Source organism: Rhinichthys klamathensis, unplaced genomic scaffold (genome assembly GCF_029890125.1).
Source record: "Rhinichthys klamathensis goyatoka isolate OS25496 unplaced genomic scaffold, OSU_Roscu_1.1 h1tg000161l_1, whole genome shotgun sequence".
In the NCBI taxonomy this organism is placed as follows: Eukaryota; Metazoa; Chordata; class Actinopteri; order Cypriniformes; family Leuciscidae; genus Rhinichthys; species Rhinichthys klamathensis.
In genome coordinates this window covers 2,372,371-2,387,654 of record NW_026606695.1, presented here as the reverse complement: position 1 = coordinate 2,387,654, position 15,284 = coordinate 2,372,371, and the positions used below count along the sequence as shown (strand labels likewise).

General features: G+C 44.9%; 1 protein-coding gene across 1 annotated transcript in view; it reads left to right on the top strand.

The window, feature by feature from the left end:
- The first annotated feature begins 374 nt into the window (after positions 1 to 374).
- Positions 375 to 15,284, top strand: part of arap2 (ArfGAP with RhoGAP domain, ankyrin repeat and PH domain 2) — a 122,164-nt gene continuing 107,254 nt past the window's right edge. Inside the window, exon 1 of the mRNA XM_056258923.1 lies at positions 375 to 571. The gene's annotated coding sequence lies outside the window, so the exon portion shown is untranslated. The remainder of the gene's footprint in view (positions 572 to 15,284) is intronic.

Here is a 15,284-nt window from a genome sequence, read left to right as displayed (position 1 = left end):
CATTGGTTAGTAGACAACAAAGTGTCCAGTTGAAGAAACACCCACATACACTAAATGCAAAAAAACATCAAGATTTTTCATGGCAAAAAAGGGCAATCTACTAGATTTCTAAATGTATATAATTTAACCAAACAGCTGTGGTATTATGGGCTGTGGTTGGGTTAACCTGACTGCAGAATCCGTCGCTGGAGGCGCATCAAGCTGCAACATGCAGAAGACTGAGAGAGAAAGATACATTTTCAAATTTAATTACCAACACTATTATATTGTCATGTTATTTGAATTGTAGTAGAATCTACCTGATGATCTGGGCATGTGTCCCGCATGTTTGCTGTGGTGCAGCAGTATTCAGGCGAGGTTGGTTGGGCACGAGGAGGCGCGTCCGCGTGGCCTGGCTCAGGTAGGCGTGGAGACCCGCGCGCCTAGACTCGAAATCCGGAACGGCCGCTTGATGGGAAGAAACAAACTCCGGCTTGAAGACAAAAGTGTCCAAACTAAGCAGATAATGACAACTTCTCGTCAGAAAGTTTCAGCGCCAGTTTGACAACAAGGAGGCCGGTCACTTTGTGAGGTATGTTTCGAGAAAAGACCTGCTTAATTTCCCCAACATTTCGCTTTCAGCGCGTCACTTTAGTTCATGCCGTTATAAAAAATCTGTTATTGCATTTAAATGGTCACATATCCGATTGGTTTGGTGAACTTATTAGCCGTAAACTAGGTTACAATCGTTTGTTTTGTAGTGTGTTTTGCTCATTCACTCGTTGTGTAGGCTAAACACTCCCTCAACCTGTTGATATTGCGCTCATTCACTCCGGCCAGCAAAAGCAAAAAAGTGCCTTGTTGAAGAAACACCCACATACACCCATTAAGTGCAAAGTTCCACGTAGTTTCCATGCAAAATAAGTAGTTTATACATTACTGATAACATTTGTCTTGTTATCGGAAATACATTTTTGTATGTTGTTAAGCCAAGTTTGAGCTGAAGGTATGTGTTTTTACATAAATCATGGACAGCTGTATGCTGATTCTTATGTGTCATGCTGAAGATTTGATCAAGTTGGGATGGTATTTCAAGATGGATATATTTATTTATGCTGTAAAACTTGGGACATTAAACATTATGTCTTTATAATAGCTGGACTTTGCTCTTTAGTGTTGGATTTTTATGAGAGAGAAATTCCTGGTATGCATGACTCAGTCAGTGTACATGTGAATTGGGGACAGCAGAATAAGCTAGGCAAAAATGTTCCCACATTCTTTAAGTTCACCAAAAATGAAACTTCTGTCATTATTAACTCACCCTCATAATGTTCCAAAACCTGTATGAGTTTCTTCTGAGGAACAGAAAAGGAGATGTTTGGTAGAATGACAGTCCCCATTTACTTTCATAGACTGTCATTCTGCCAAACATCCTTTTTTTGTGTTTCACAAAAGTTTGTACAATGACATGAGGGTGAGTAATGCCAGTGATGTGCTGAATTTTAACTTCCTGCCAAATTATTACCTCCCTCATTGAGGACTCTGCCTGGTTACCTAATCCTAACCCCACCCCCACACCTAATCCTAAACCTACCTATACTGGAGTAGCTCAGCGGGGTAATAATCTGGCGGGGGTCAGTCAGAATTTGGCACAGCAACACACTGCAAGATTTTAGCCCCAATTTTCACTCGCCAACAGTTTTGAGGAAGTCGCCGACAAATGCCTGAAATTGGAGGCAAATTGGTGCTCGTTCATGTGAGTCACAGTCGTGTAGTGTGTATTATCAAAGACGCAATCTGAGAGAAGCGCTGATGCGTTGCCGATGCGATGCCCGGCCGTGAGATATTTAGTATGCTGAATATCTGGACCTGTCTGACTTGGAGTACTGTGCATTGTGAAATCTGTTTTGCCTGGAAATTATTTCGGCGACGACCTACAGCCAAATTAGAGCGCAAGATACAGGGCAAGGACAAGTTCAGGGCGAGGAGAGTCATAGACCAGCAACAAAACATTAGCAAATGTGGCTTCTGCAAGCAACCATTCTTTTCATATCTTTTCTTTTTCTTTGAAAAAGACAACTTGGATCGCAAGCATTTTTGCAGGCAACTATTTTAACTGGAAGAAATCCAGTCTCACATGCCAATTCCTATCTCACATGTGAACTTACATTATTTCCTGTATTGCTTCTCGCGTACGTTTGGGTGTGAAATGTACGTAGTCTGTGGACCAGACAGAGTTGTCTGCGATTTTTCCTATTGAAATGTTGTGTAATGTGTGACCCCCTGTTGCTGATCCGTCGTGTAATGTGCACACACCAGCAACTAAATGGCTCCCCAGACAGTCGTGCAGTGTATGAAGAACAGCGATCCGACGACTGCATTATTGATGACAGATTTTTGGGTGAACTGTTCCTTTAAGCAAATTCTTTGTGTACATTCTTCTCACTGTAATCACTTTGGTTTGCAGTCAGGCACGGGCCTACATGCTTGTGCTTGTTATAAAGTCTAGTATTGCAACATTTGCAGGTGAAAGAGGGACATTTCACCACATAAATAAATCCTGTTTTCGGCTATGTTTAGGAAAAGTCCAGCTGACAGTTTAGCCGCTGCTGCCTTTTATTTATTTGAGCATTTTGGGTGTTCCAGTGCATTCAGATTAATATTCTCTACTCATATAATGATGAGGAATTTATTGAACCTGTTTGTACTGGTAGAATGAAGTTAAAATGTTCAACGATTTTGTGTTCTTGGTCTTGAGCTTTCAAGAGCTTTCACTTTTGTTGTCTCTGTTGGTTTTGTTTGCAGCACCCATTTTTAAATGGTACAATCAAGTGGTAACCCTACCAAACACCGCTAGAATTGTTTGTCATACAAAAGTAGACTGCCTGTAAAATCAAACTTTGAAGGAAATTTATTATTTTGATATTACTATGTAGCACATCATAGGCCCAACAAAATAACATTCCTGAAGAAATTGCTAATTTTGTGAATGCATAAATCAGAGCATGTGCGATTTTACGGATTGTGTTTTTTTTTTTTTTTGGAAGACAAATATTTTGAAGGCAGGATGCTATGCTAGTGTAATTCAAGAAATATATGTGCCCATGTTTGAACTGGTAAAACCCTGATGCATGTCAGTGCAGGTTTAGAGGTTGTGAAAGCATTAGCTAGTTTGTGCCAAAGAAGTGATATTTAGCCAGTTCAGATCTGAAAAAACTGATTTGCTTAAACCAATTTGAACAAAAGCAGGTTTTTATGTTTAGTGAACAATACCTTGCAGCCTGGCTGGTAGAATTACTTTAAATAAATTGTCTGGTACAGATTGGTTGTATTTTGTAAAATATATTTAGTAACATAATCCAATGAATTACTGTATTGCAGTAATGGATTCTTATTTCTCATCTTAATACTTTTTGGATTGCTTTTCTTTTGAGGCCCTTTATATCCAAATAAGGACAAAAACAACAACTTGGTGACGCATAGATGCATATTTATAAATAGATTTTTTTCTGTTTTGCAAGTGTAACTTTGCCGATTTTCAAACCGCTTTCTATTGTTACAGTGTTGGTAGTATATGTAAATGAACGATGTTTACTCATTCTTCGTGCTACCTGGACTAGAATTTTACATTTATTTGTCAGCCAAAGTCCGCGAAACGCGTCATCTGGTGGTCTTTTGATAGCTCTAGGGCTTTTGTGAAACCTACAGATTATACTTCAGCATTTCTTTTATCAGTCGGACAGTTGGATCAACAGAGGGTTATAGGTTTATGACTGAAAATTGTATCGCTCAATTACTACGTTTACATGCTGCCAATAACCCGTTCAAAACCGGGATATTAGCAATAACCCGGTCACGCACGGCCATGTAAACACCGGCAAAAACCCGAATATGCTCATATCCTGGATTTTAAAAACCGGGATATGATACCTGGGGTACCCCTTTTCTAACTAGGGGTCGACCGATTATCGGCGCCAATATTAAGCATTTTTATGGTTATCGTTATCGGCCATTTTCAAAACCGATTTGCCGATAAAATAATTTTATTTTGAAATGCGCTATATTTGGCTCTGACGCAGCCACCTTTGTCGGAACTCACCACTCTGTAGACTAGACTGTCCCCGCACATCTGATTTGTTGGGAGTCACGAGTCCGGCCAATCAGCGCGGAAAGCTGAGGCACTGAAAGTGTTGCACTCTCACACCGAGAGAGCACTCGCTGACTGGAGCTGCTTCACTGATCACGCTTCAGTTGTCTCTCAAAGTTAAGGCAGCAGCAGACTTTGCTGAAGAAGCAATAGATTACTACACTGAAGTTGCAAAATACCTCAATATAATAGAGCCCTGTGATTTCCGCGATGCAGAACAGACGGAGTCGCGGAATCCAGTCATAAAAACGGAATTTACTGTATAAAGCGGAATATCACGGAATTTGTCAACTTTTTGATGAATTAATAAAAAGCAGGTCAGTACAAATCAAACCGCAAAAAGACTATTTAAATATGAATCCTGCGTGTCTCTAACGTTAAATGAATGGCGCAGAGACGCGTGATTTCAGTTACCACACACACACACACACACACACACACACACACTGGAGCACGCGTGACGCTTGGGCTGTTTTCAGCCTCAGCCGCATCATTATATGAGGACATGATTGCATAAACATCATCACCAGAGCCGCTTAGTCACTTCATGAGCTTTTTAATGCTTCAACTGAGAAAAGTTATCGACATATCATAAACACACAGAAACTCAAAGATCTCCACGGCAACCCGTCAAAATAAAAGTTCGGTTTTTCACAAGGCCCTAAAAATTAATTTTTTGTTAAACTGTAAATAAATTGAATAAGTTTGATTTTAATTCATTAGAAATGCTTTTTGATTACTAAAATGTTATTTAAAAATTAAAATAGTCTTTAAGTTTTACAAAATGTTTACAGAATGCTGCTGGGTGCTCCCTGCACTTTTTACAAGTTATTATTATTATTATTAATAACAGTTCTCAGATTGAAAGATATGTTTAAAATCATTTAAAGAAAGTATTTGTCAAAACCCTTTGTTATTCTTAATTTTGACATTAATTTTCAGTTTTACACCAGACATAGCTATAATATATATATATATATATATCGGTTCAAAATATCGGTTATCGGTCTATTTGACCTGTAATAATCGGAATCGGCATCGGCCCTGAAAATCATATATCGGTCGACCCCTATTTCTAACCCGAATTTTTGGTCATGTAAACGCGTATCGGCATATCCCCATAATGATTTGTGTTCTGCGCATGTTCTATTCGCAAGGAATCTTGGTCTTTTGAGTAGAGAAACTTCTCGGCACATACAAAAACAATAGGTTACTGTCGTAACCCCGGTTCTCTGAAACATCGAGTGGAGAGATCCACCTATGGGAAGGGCATCAGTACCTGACCTCTGCAGAAGCATCCAATTGCACCAAGTCTGGCTAACAGACAGAAGCGTGCAGCCAATGCCAGGTGAGGCCACACCCCCTTACCTACGGGCATATCACAGCTGGGCGCGCTGCTATTCCTCAGTAAGTATATTCGCTTCTCGTGCGGCAAGCGGGGCAAAGCTGGTGGATCTCTCCACTCGATGTTTCAGAGAAACGGGCTTACGACAGTAACCTATTGTTCTCTTTCATCATCTCGTTTCGAGATCCACCTATGGGAGAGACATGGACAGCTCCCAGATTGCCCAATACACTCACAGTGAGGTTCTGAAGGCCAGAGAAGGACGGTCACCTCAGAGAGGCGGTGCCTGACACGTCCCACAAACATGACCCTGCAAGTTTTCCGCCACGCTAACTGCTGTGGACAAGCAGGGCATGAAACATGCATGAGACACATACATGATAATGGCCCCCGCACCACCAATGCACATAGCTAAACCCAAGAAGGAATGCGAATGCTTGGTGACAGGAATGAACATGGCCAGCCGGCCCATTCACTCATCGTTGGTTAACCAAACGGGGCTGTGGGAAAGGGCTAAGAGGACCCTACCCCTAGGACCGAGTGTGCCACCGAAGTTCTGGTGACATCCAACCGGTAGTAACGCTCAAAGGTATGAGGAGAGGCCCAGCTGGCCGCGGAGCAGATGTCCTGCAGTGGTACTCCCCTGAACAAAACCCAAGAGGCGGCTAAGCCCCTTGTGGAATGAGCTCTGATGCCCCTTGGGGCTGCACTCCCTTTGCTTCATAAGCCATAGTATAGCGTCCACAAGCCAATGTGAGAGGCATTGCTTTGAAATGGGACTCCCCTTGTGCAGGGGAGCCCTTGAAACAAAGAGCTGGTCGCTCTTGCGGAAAGCACTGGTCCTGGTCATATATGCTTGCAGAGCACGGACGGGACACAGAGCATTCAGCCCCTGATCCTCCGGGGAGGCAAAGGGTGGAGGGTGAAAAGCGGATAGCTCCAAAACCTCCGAAGTGAACGCAGGGAAGCATTTCGGCATGAAGGCCGGGTTAGGCTTAAGGAAAACCTTATCTCCACTTAGGGAGAATTTGGCGCACGAGGGGTGGACCGAGAGTGCATGTAGCTCACTGACCCGTTTAGCAGATGCCAAGGCCGAGAGCAAAGCTGTCTTGAGGGACAGCAGCTTAAGGGAAATACTCCCCAGAGGCTCAAAAGGATACAGAGACCGCACTTCCAGCACCATGGAGAGGTCCCACTCTGGAACAGATCTCCTGATGACCGGCAAAGAGCGGCGTGCACCCTCCATAAATCTGCGGGTTAGAGGGTGCTGCCTGACGGTGGAGCCCCAAAACCCACATGACAGGCTGAAATCGCAGCCAGGTAGACCTTAATAGTGGAAAAGGACCTGCCTCTTTCCATGAGGTCTTGCAGGAAACACAAAATATCAGGCACTGATAAGATGTGAAACCACGCCCATCATACCACCCTTCGAACACTTGTCACTTACAGCCATATAGGGATCGCGTGGAAACGGCCCTGGCATTCTGAGTAGTGGCGTTTACACGCGGCGGGAGCCCCAGTGCATTTTGGTTCGTCCTCTCATCATGGGCCAGGCCCAGAGAGCCACCCTGTCCGGGTGGGGGTGGTAAATCTCCCCGTTGGCTTGGGACAGTATGTCCGTGCGAGGGGGGAGGCGCCATGGCTCGGCGTATAACAGAGGGATTATCTCTGCCAGCCACGGGGCTTTGGGCCACCTGGGTGCTATCAGAATGAGAGACAGGCCGTGCTCTCTCACCCTGGCCAGTGTGAAAATTATCAGGCACAGGGGAGGAAAAGCATACAGCAGCACTTTGGGCCATGGGTGGGCCAGTGCGTCTGCCCCGAGGGGCGCGTTCACGTCCTTTAGCGAGAAGAACATAGGACAATGGTGATTTTCGCGCGAGGTGAAAAGATCTACGGCTGCCTGTCCGAATCTCATCCATAACCTCTCCACTATCTGTGGGTGAAGACGCCAATCCCCGTAGATTGGGTTTCCCCTCGATAGCAGATCCGTGCCTTTGTTCCGAATGCCCGGGACATGAGTCACGCGTAATGACAGAAAAACCTGTCTGCTCCACACCAAAAGCCTGTAAGCTAGAGCGTGGAGTTTCGACGAGCGCATGCCACCCTGACGGTTGATATAAGCCACTGCCGTGGTATTATCGCACCGTACTAGAACGGGATGTCCCTGCAGGCAAGGCAGAAAATGATTCAGAGCTTTCCAAATAGTAAAAGCTCTAAATAGTTAATGTGTGCTGAACGTAGTCTGCTCAGCCACAGACCGTTCACCGTTCTGCCTTCCTGGGTGGTTCCCCAGCCTGTTAAGGACGCATCTGTCGTCAAAACCTTTCGCATCGTACCTTCCCGAGGGGGGTTCCCCGTGCGTAAAAGTTCTCGCTCTCCCAATGGCGCAGGGCCGCCGAGCAGGCGCGCGTCATCGTTACCGAGCGGCAGAGATCGCTAATCGGGCTGAAATGTGAATGAACGCTCTCATTCTCAGGAGACCAATGGCACAACTTGGATAGATGAAGCCATGAGATCCTGCAGCCTGAGGCATGTGCGATATTGTACTCTCGCCCCCTCTCTGAACTGAGACAGACAGTCCATCAGCGAGCGAACGCGCTCTTGAGAGAGACGCGTTCGCATGGAGACTAAGTTCAATTCCAAGCCCAGGAAAATGACATTCTGACTGGGAGTCAGATTGTTTTTGCTCGCATTCACCTTGAACCCGAGGGATGTGATGTGCGCGAGCACCCGGCCGGTGTCCAGCGACACCTTCTCCTTTGATTTGGCTATGATGAGCCAGTAAGTCAGAATTCTCAGCCCTGATAGTCTCAGGGGCGCCACGCCCACCTCCGCACACAGACAGAAAGTTCGGGGACACAAATTGCGCCCGAACGGAAGAACTGTGAATTCGTAACAAATGCCTTGGTAGGCGAAACGAAGATATTTCCTGTGTGGAGGGTAGATGCTTATGTGAAAGAAAGCATCTTTCAGATCAACTGATGTGAACCAGTCGTTCTGCTTTATGGCACAGGCGAGAGAGCCTTGTGTCACAATCTGAAATTATATTTCCTCAAATGTTTGTTCAACACTCGAAGGTCCAATATAGGGCGGGGGGCGCCACGCCTTTTGGAACATGAAAATACCAGGAATAAAAACCATGGTTTATCAGATTGGGTGGCACCATCTGAATCGCTCCCTTGTTAGGATGGAGGAAATTTCCTCTTTCAGAATGTGTGAGGCGTTTTCTTCTGTGTGAGAAGAGAGAACGCCGTTGAAATGCGGAGGTTTTATTGCAAACTGCAGCTTGTAACCCTGGGTTACGGTACGCAAAAACCCACTTGGGCGCTGAAACGGCTTGCCAAGCCGCTTTGTGACTCGCGAGCGCCCCCGCTCGGGCCGGAGCGGAGCTGTATGGGCCCAGCTGGTTCATTTGTGATGCAAAGGCGCCATCTAGTGGGCACACTAGAGGCGACATGCAGGGGTTCGGAGGGATTTCCTCTCTCTGCAGTGAGAAGTTTTCTCTGCGGAGAGAGGTCTTCTCTCCAAAACGAATTCATTTGATTCGTAGCTTTGTGTGTTTTGTGTTGGGCAAACACTGGGGCCGAAGCCTTTTTTGACAGAGTGAGGGGAACATAGTGTGGTGTCCACTGTGCTGAACTTTCCCTCACAAGGTGCCCCCAAAAGTGGGGAAAAACACATATCTCCTGAACACATGAACTGGGCAATCTCAAGTGCAGGCAGAAAAATAATATCCGCGGAGAGAGATACTCTCTCTGTAACGGATTTATTTAATTCGTTTTTTTATTATTATTATACATTTTTTTTTTTAAGTGTTATTTAGTTATGTGTCTGTTTTGTGTTGGGGAACACAGGGGCCTTCCACACACAACGTCCACTAAAAACACATCGGCTGGACAGCCGCAACTGAGCTCTGTGTATGGGATGATTTTAGTATCAAAATGATTAACACGTGCAAGCACACTTATCAATGAACTTGATACATGTTGCAGAAATGTTTTATCCATGCCTTTCAACTTGTGTGTGCAAAATTCAAAATTGAATGAATGTGAAGCAATTTGTACAAATAGAGACATTTTTGTGAATACAAATGTTTTCCTTTGTATTAGTGTATCATAATTTGCACATGCAACACAGAAGACGTGCATGTGTGGATCAGGTGACGCGCGTGCATTCATTGACTCGTTTCTGAGTCGATCCTATTTGATTCATTTGGATTTTGAGACTTTCATTTCGCGGGTTTCGCCTTGCACGATCCACACACAGCTGTCTGAGAAAAGCTGCTACCACTAGATGGCAGTATTCTGCTAAAACACACAACGGCAGCATAATCAAGCGTTCTTCCGCATTTAAGACGCTTAAAGGCACACTGTGGAACTTTTCAACCTTTATAATATATTACCAAAACCCATTGAGATGGTACATCGACTTACAATAGGTTGAATGACACGTCTGCCGTAGCCTGAAGGTGTCTGTATCGCTTTTACTAGCACTATGTAACTTCGGGGTTCGGGTAGGAACCCGAGCACAAAAAGAACTACAAAATTCGACCGCTTTACGGCATACGTCACTTCCCCCACCACCCACAACTTCCTCAGATTCTGACGTGAGTGCTCAACTCGCGTTTGATTGCCGTCTGTATGTTTTTGTCATGGCCGAACCAACAGCTACAAGGAAGAAGGCAAAGGTTTTGTCAGAGGACACTAAAAAAAAGAAAAGGGCATAGTGACAAATGAAAAGCCAGGACGAGGATCACCATTGGTCCAGCGTTCGCTCGCTGGCGTGAGCTAACGTTACACGTCTATGGAGCTACAGGAGGAGGATGGGTGCCCGACCGATGCTAACGCTTGCCTGCACACAAATGCCGTTTCCAAGGTGACACAGATAAATCATATAAGCAGTGTAGTATTGTCTGGTATTCCGGCCACAGCCGATGGTGTTATGAGTGTAATAAAATGCCCACAGCCCATTGTTCATTTCCACACACAAACACAGCCCGCCACAGTGCAGGGCTCGAACAAATAAAATCGACTCATGTCAAATGTAGCTGCTACATTAAATGTAGTGAACGTTCCCACGACTCAGTGCCCACAAACACTACAGACAACATGTCCCACGGTTTCTGTAAAACGAAACCAACACACATAGCTTACAGTCAGCTCAGGCCGACGGTGTTTTTAGTGCAGTAAATGTGCCCGCCGTCCCGCGCCCACATTCACTCACAGACATGTTAGCACTAATGGTGTGTTCACACCGAACGCGAATTTAATTATTTCCGCGAGTAGATTACATACAAAGTCAATGCAAAGACGCGAATAGACGCATCATTCGCGCCAGGCGTTGCGAATGACGCGAATTGGGCGACGCGTTTGCCGCGAATGTCTTCCGCGCAAGTTGAAATATTTGAACTCGAGCGAATGTTCAAGCGTCTAACTAGACGCGATAGACGCGTATTTGACGCTCTATTCGCGTTCGGTGTGAACACACCATAAGCCCCACGGGGCTCGCCCCGCTCGCTCTCTCTCAGCAGACTGCTATAAGGGAATCGACCGCGGCCAGGCTGCCCGCCTCAAACACTGCAAGCACACATAATCTAAAGCAGTGGTTCTCAATCCTGGTCCTAGGGAGCCACTGCTCTGCACAGTTTGTATGTCTCCCTCATTTAACACACCTGATTCAGATCATCAGCTCGTTAGGAAAGAGCTTTATTAACTGAAGTGGGTGTGTCAGATAAAGGAGACATATAAAATGTGCAGAGCAGTGGCTCCCTAGGACCAAGATTGAGAACCACTGATCTAAAGACACGGGAAGCTGACCCACTGTCTATAGGCGGACCGGTTGACTTTTGCGACAGTGCTGCGGAGCTTGTGGCCTCTAGGGACGCTAGACGTGAAAGTTACAGGTCGAGCGCCACTAGTGGCCAAAAAGTTCCGCAGTGTGCCTTTAATGAGAGTGATATTGAAGCACCAAATTTAGTACACAATAATATAGGCCTACCCTATTAATAAAGCATACTTTATAGAGGTAAACAGATAACATCAGATTATGAACAACACCCATAGAAAACCATTAGTTGCATGTTCAATAGCCTACGGTATATTGGCTACTGAGTTTAAATATCACCGTCTTACTGCATTGACGTTAAGCTTTTTCTTTATAATATGCTCTATGGGAGGAAAACTATATAGCCTACAGACAAGAGACTACATGAACGCAACGCACGGCGTTTCAAGTTAATACAATTTTCCTTCCTGTTAAAAAAAAGGTGAAATTTCGCAGTTGCGTTCATATTATATGCTTATTTTTATCTGACTACACATTGTGTACATAGTATACAAGCAGGAATTTGAAAATGTCTGTTTTTAAATATTAAAGACGATTTTCGCAGTACATTTGTTTTCCCTTGACCCTTAAGCCGGCTATAGTCTTACTATAGCACGATGAGTTTTAACAATATGCAACCATTGTATATCGACATGAAATATTAATTGAAAATCAACTGGCGTAGCGGCCTGTAGCTGCATATTTCTACATGAGAATGCTTTGACGCGCTAACCACAGCTCATGATGCACAAGGGAACGTCTGCCAATTCCACTAACTGCGTTAAAACCACTGATCTATAATGTCATTCTATATAGATCAGTGGTTAAAACGTATAATTTGTTTTAATTCAAATTACTTTTTAAATTTAATAACAGACATTTTCAAATTCCAAAGCTCGTAGAAGGTTTCTGTAAGACTGACTTACAAGTAAAATTTGGACAATACTTCCCTTCATGTAGCCTGTATTCTGCAGAAAAATACTGTAATTCACCAAAAGGGTTTTTTCATGTTCAAAATGGTTGTAGTATGTTCAGTGACTAGACTGGCTTACTACAGGTGAAATTGCCCCAATAACTCCCTTCATGTAGCCTATTTAGTAAACAATTATTATTTTATAAAAAAATTACTGTAATTAACCAAACGGGTTTTTGGTGACTTACTACAAGTGAATAATGTAAAATTTCACCTGACTTGGAACATGAATAGAAAAACAATTTACAGTAAATAAAAAAATTGTACTGTTCAATCGAGATATTGGCTGGACATAGTACAGTAACAGTAGGCTAAGTCAGTCTGCCCACTAGACTTCCAAGGTTATAATATAACCTTGGAAATATGTTCATTTGAATGAATGACTGGACGTTTATATTTTTTTGACTGTGAGTGGAGTTTGCAGATGGTCCCTTTATAAAATGAGGCGAATATCAAACCTAAAACTTACTTCACTGCACTCTCGGACCGGTTGCTCTCCCATTCACATGCAAAGTTAAACGCAACTACAGAATTTTTATTTCATGTTAAGCTTTTTCTTTTTAACAGGCTCGGGAAGGAAATGTTATTAACTTGAAACGCCGTACATTGCGTTCATGTAGTCTCTTGTCTGTAGGCTATAATTTCCTCCCATAGAGCATATTATAAAGAAAAAGCTTAACGTCAATGCAGTAAGACGGTGATATTTAAACTCAGTAGCCAATATACCGTAGGCTATTGAACATGCAACTAATGGTTTTCTATGGGTGTTGTTCATAATCTGACGTAATGTTTGCCTCTATAAAGTATGCTTTATTAATAGGGTAGGCCTATATTATTGTGTACTAAATTTGGTGCTTCAATATCACTCTCATTAAGCGTCTTAAATGCGGAAGAACGCTTGATTATGCTGCCGTTGTCTGTTTTAGCAGAATACTGCCATCTAGTGGTAGCAGGTTTTCTCAGACAGCTGTGTGTGGATCGTGCAAGGCGAAACCCGCGAAATGAAAGTCTCAAAATCCAAATGAATCAAATAGGATCGACTCAATGAATCGAGTCAATGAATGCACGCGCGTCACCTGATCCACACATGCACGTCTTCTGTGTTGCATGTGCAAATTATGATACACTAATACAAAGGAAAACATTTGTATTCACAAAAATGTCTCTATTTGTACAAATTGCTTCACATTCATTCAATTTTGAATTTTGCACACGCAAGTTGAAAGGCATGGATAAAACATTTCTGCAACATGTATCAAGTTCACTGATAAGTGTGCTTGCACGTGTTAATCATTTTGATACTAAAATCATCCCATATCTGTGAGCCCAGTTGGTTGATTTGTGAGGCAATGGGGCCCTCTTGTGGACGGACTCAGGGCGACATGCATGGGATCAGAGAGATTTTCTCTCTATGTTGGCACTGGCAGATATATAAATCTGCACGAATTCATTTGATTCGTTTATTAAATGTGTTGTTTAGTAATGTGTGTGTTTTGTGTTGGGAAACACTGGGGCCGAAGCCTTTAACTGGGTGAGGGGAACCAAGTGCGTGCGGTGTGGTAACACTGCTATGTACTTTTCCTCACGACAGCCCCCCCCTGTAACTTGTTGTTGTGGGGGGGAGGGGGACACACACACACAACGTCCACTAACACACGGGCTGGGCAGCCACGAGACGGGATTAATCGACCGTAGGTGGGAGACCCTGAGTTAACGTTACTCCCAATGGTCGAACAACCGCTTGCGTTCGGGACCGCCTTCCTAGGAAGGCATAAATTGAAAACCTCAACACGTAATCGTAACACATCAAGGCCCGTGAGACCGTGTTAACAGTCTAGCGGGACGTTCCAGCCGTGCTTATGAGCTTCGCGAACGCTGAAAAAAACGTTCTTAAGAGTTGTTTCCTCAGACTGGGCGGTGGTCCCAGCGTTTACCCGTCGTAAATATTCCTATCCTGGTCGGTGGCGCTCTGTGGAGCTGGCCACACAATGTTGAGACGAACGGCCGCTCACTCACAAACTTCCAGGAGGATGGACTGAGGCAAAGCCGCGTGAGCGCTAGCCTAGGGAACGCTAAAAGGACCGCGTCATCCCCGTCGCCGGAACCGACCGGTTCGTCAACGAGAGTGAGGTTTTCCCGCGAAGATGTCCTCTTCAGGGAATGCGGATTGGGCTGATGTCAGCTCAAATATTTTAGAGAGGTGGCGCTCCAGGAGTCCCCCGGTAGCGCGTCATCATCACCGTGTCTCTCCTCCAAGTCAGAAAGGCCGAGCACGCGCGCTGTGTCGTGCAACTAAAAGCCGGCTTAGTAAAAGCTACATGGGCAGCAATTACAATGACCGCAATTCTCCGGGTTCTCCAAAGCTTGAGCGTGTTAAGCCCAAGCAGACCGCGCAGAACGAGAGGGTCCTTAGCGGCGATGAGAGCACCACACGCGGCCGGGCAGGCTCGTCGTGATAGGCTGTTTTCCGGGGGAAGCGGCTGTTTAGACGGTCACATAGCCATGGGTGGGCCAGCGGTGAAGAACTCGGAAAAATTCGTGGCGGGCAGCCATGTAAAGGAGGAGCAGGTGAAGGACAGCGAGAGCTCGGGCGGCTCCGGATGCAAAAAACACAGCGGATAGGCTGAAGAAACGACTGTCACTCACGTCTGGCGGAGGCTGATCTGGCGATATGTCCTCCTGAAGACTCGAAAGTGAGCAGCGTAACGTTAATCCAACCGAACTGTGTCAATGCAGAGATCGCGAGAAGCGAATGTCAACTGAGGAATAGCAGCGCGCCCAGCTGTGATATGCCAGTAGGTAAGGGGGTGTGGCCTCACCTGGCATTGGCTGTGCGCTTCTGTCTGTTAGCCAGACTTGGTGCAATTGGATGCTTCTGCAGAGGTCAGGTACGGATGCCCTTCCCATAGGTGGATCTCGAAACGAGATGATGAAAGAGAACCCGCGTGCAGTATACCGGAAGTAAACATGGCGAGACGCAGCACAGCATACATTTGGAGCGAGGTCAGTACCAG